Raw genomic sequence first — 4,519 nt, forward strand, 5'->3', positions numbered from 1 at the left:
ATGCCCGATCAACTTAGGTCCAAGTTGCATCACTATGACAAATATTTAGTGTAAAATGCATACCTGCCCTATAAATTTTGTGAGTTCTTTTCCTTATTAGATAAGAATTTATTTCTATATACATTCTCTATATAATATATGATATGCAAAAACTAACAATGTCATTTGATACTACTGGTGCTTGGGGGTAAATATTACAAGCAAAAACCTTCACTAAACCTGTTTTTAACCTGAAATTAGATACCTTGAGAGGCTTATCTAATAGAATTTCCTGATAAAGCATATAGAATGAAGAAAATGAGAAAATATAACTCTATATAAAGACATACAATAAGTATGATAAGTATTGGGTAAATGGGTCTAGAAAAGAAAGTAAATATAAGTATCCCTTTTAAATATTTTGAGTCCATAGGAATATATTTAGAGCACAGTTTTATCCCATGCTGTAGTCTTATAAAGTGTAAAAATGGTTTAGAGAGTTTCGAATCAGATTTCACGCTGAGTATAGCTTGAGTAAAATAGGGTAGCAAGCAGCAGTCCAGAATGAGGACTTCTGGGAGAGAAGGAATTGCATAAGATTAATCTGCAGAATTAGTGGCAGAAAGTTTTTTCAGGAACAAGACAAGTTGAGCTGAAAGTGTACTTTCATTTTGGGAGTTGCTGGAAACTTTCCATGATGCTGGAAAGTTTGTACTTTAGGAGTTAAGAACTGAGTATAAAAAGATTTAAATAGTGAGAGATAACAGAACAGGGTTGAGAATGTGAGGGAGGAGAAGAGAATGTGTAAGGTGATAATCAGGGTTGAGGGAAAATAAAGTTATATATAGCACGAGTTATATAAAACATAGAAATTATGTGGAATGGAGATAAAAAAAAGGCATAGAAGTGTCTACCACATACGACGATGGCAGAAAAAGAAGTTGTCTAATTGGCATAGCGTATGACACAGACCCTTTTCCATGATATCTGGCAAACATATGGCTGAAATCTCCTCTTTAGGGGTATACTTTATATTTTTCTATTTTAATTAAAAATGTATATTGGAGTGATCTCAGCATTTGGAGAAACCTAAACTCTCTCCTGAGCATATTTACTCTTGCCTTTTAAATTATTTCCTTTTACCTTTCGCAGAACACTGTAAAAGCTTGTTTTATTTCACTGATTGTCTTCTCCTGATATATTTTCTGTGAGGAAAGATGACCATAATGAAAGTCTTTTGCAAAATGTAGTACTGACATTTATTTCTTGCAAAAGCTATTTCTCACTTCAACAAATTGATTCATGGATCTCTGAGAAACTTGGTGACAGATATTAACTTATATAAGGCAGACCATGTAAATATCAGTTGTAGTCTCATGGGTTCTTTAAGGGCTTGAGATGTAAATCCTATACAACAGCTCATAATAGACTAGTCCAAGATCTCCCCAGTCATTTCCCTGTGACAGAGGTAGAGAGAGAAAGCCACATATTTCTTTCTAGAAAAATATCTTTTCCAATTTTATATAAATCACCAGTTAGCAATATAGTAACAAAAGCAACATAGTAATAAAATAATGAATGACAAAGAATGCAATAAATTAAAGTTTTTAATGAAGGCTATTTCTTTGGAAATATTTATGGAAGAAAACTATAATAAATTTTAAATGTGAGTTCTCATTGCATTCCTCCCTTATCTGTTTCTTGTATGATTTATCACAACAGGATGGTCCTGGGGATATCCATTTACTGGCTAAACTTAAAGATTCTGGAGGTTTATGGAGTAAGAGCTACATCAAAACAGGAAATCTTTCTCATAACTCTGCTTTCAATTCAACAAGTTAATCTGAGTAGAGATATGGGAGCTCATTATGAAGGGCTACCTCAACACAGAAAATGTTTCTCATATCTCTGCTCTCAATTCAACAAGATGATCTGACTAAAGATATGGGAACTGAATTTACAGATTTGTAAGGTATGACAAAATTTTTTCCCAAAATTTTTGATCCAATACCTGTTGAAAGAGAGTTTGTTTCTTTCTCTAACCATGGCAGCACTGGCAGTTCTTGTTTTGTAATATGTGCTAGTCTCTTTGTTTTGATATACTATCTAATTGTTGTTTTCATATGCATCTTCCTAAAAATTAATACAGTGGAGCTTCTTTGCTTTTGGTATTTTTAGGGGTGCACATCCATTGATACTCAGAGATTTACTCCTAACTATGCACTCAAAAATTGACCCTGGGGAAATATGGGAAAATATGGGGGATTGAACCAGGGGCTGTCCTAGATTAGTGCATACAAGGCAAACACCCTACCACTTGGGCCACCGGTCTGGCCCCATTTGAGTTGAGCATTTTTATGTGCCTTCTGACCATCTACAAATCTCCCAAGATGAATTATTTGTTCATTACTTTTCCCTAATTCACACAGGATTTAATATTGTATTTCTTATAAAGTGAAATTAGCATCTTGTCTATCTCAGATATTAAGCCCATATTTATGGGTTTGGTGCAGAAATATTATTCCATTTCTATGTGGCCTTTGTGTCCTATTCAATATTTCCTTCGAGTTTCAAATTTTTTATCTAGTCCCATTTGATTATATTTCTTTCATTTTGGTGATGATTGCTTTATTGTTAAAGATGTGTTTAGCTTTAATATCATGGAGTGTTATAGCTAAGTTTTACTCTATATACCTATGTTTTCAGGTATAATATTAAGGTATTTAATTTATTTTATTTGACCTTGGTGCAAACTGTTTAAGTGGAGGTCAGAGTTATTTTGTGCATGTTTTTGACTAAAGTACACAGCACCACATGTTGGAGAGTCTTTTCATATAAGTTCTAATTTGATTTTTGCTCATTTATTAAAAATCAATCGTTCATAAAACCTTAAGTCCATCCATGGATATTCAGGTATATCCCATTGTTTGAGATTTATTTTCTTCTAATACCATTCTATTTTTATGACTACCATTTAATTGAACAAATTTTTTAAAAATATTCTTCCTAATTTTTTTAGAAATTATCAGTTGCTAAATGCCTACTACTAGACTTCTTTTAGAAACTACTTTAAGTGCTACACCTGGCTTCCTAATTCCCAATGTATGACAGTCAAAGAGAATCCCAGCAATAAAAACACTCAACTGCCCAGAACACAGGTAGGCTTGTCTCAACCCACAAGTATGGTGGCTAATTCCTGCTTGTGTTTGGGCTAAAGGGAACTCTGCAAAAAACAGTGTCTATGTCTGGCTTCCTAATATGTAGTGTGAGGCATCCAAAGAAGACCCAAGCAAAAATAGCTCTCGAATGCCAGATGCACAGATATGCTTGCCTTATATATACAGGGTGGATCTATTAGAGTGCCACATCTTAAAGAACGTGAACCTTATTGTAACACGTAGTAAGAATCAGAATACAATCATGGCAATGGGGAAACAATACAGAATAACAGCATGCATAGAGAATGAAGACGGCAGTTCTGAACACCAAGAACATAATACTAAACACCTAATTAGCCTCTCAGATAAAGAGTTTTGAGTAGGAGGATGTTCACAGAATTCCAAAAAATTATAGATTGATCTGAACAGATGAAAAGCTACAAATTAGAAAACACAAAACTAAAATAATGAGACTGAAAAACTTGGAAAAGCTCTCCAACAGAGCAACAGTAGATGTAGATAGAATTAATGATCTGGAAGATGAGATGCATAACAACTCTATACAGCAGAAGAATTGGAAAAGAAATTTAAAATAAATAATCAGAAATAGAATAATATTTAAAGAGTGTGAATAGATAAGAATAGAAGTGTTTGATAAATTCACAGAAAAATGTAAGAATCATTGGATCCCAGAAACTGAGGAAGAAAATTCTCAGTTATAATTAATAGCAAAGAACATCAATTACAGAAAAAAAATCTCAGAGATAAAGACTACATGCAACAAAATTCTGCATAGTTCAAAGATGACCAGATAAAAAAGACCCAAAGAAAAGCACTGCAAGACCCATTCTAGTCACAAGTATGAATCCTATATATAGGACTACAATACAAAAAGCATCAAGATAAAATAGGAAAATACATTTAAATGAGCACCCTCATGGTTTCCAGCAGACCTGTCACAAGAAACCCTCATGGTCAGAAGGTAGTAGTGGGAATGAAATAAATATAACTCAATGAAATAAAAGCTTTACCTAAAATACTACACCCTGACTTAATTTATGTTTGAAGGAAGACACATAGATTCACAGACAAACACCAACTTAGATAATTTACAAACAAAAAACATCCCTAAAAGAAAAGCTGAAAGGTATACTTTAAGAAAAGAGAGAGCAACAGACACACCAGACTTCTACACATAGATGACACTAAATCCCATGACAATTATCTCTTTCATAGTCAATGGACTAAATGCACCTATTAAGGGATGCTGCCAGGGGAGATTTGTGACAAGCAGAGAGCCTTGTAAAAAGCAGAGAGCTTTGTAAAGTAAGTTTCTATGTAACCATTTAAGGTTTTAAAAATACAATGAGAACATAGAATTG

The sequence above is a fragment of the Suncus etruscus genome, assembly GCF_024139225.1.
Source record: "Suncus etruscus isolate mSunEtr1 chromosome X unlocalized genomic scaffold, mSunEtr1.pri.cur SUPER_X_unloc_3, whole genome shotgun sequence".
NCBI lineage: Eukaryota > Metazoa > Chordata > Mammalia > Eulipotyphla > Soricidae > Suncus > Suncus etruscus.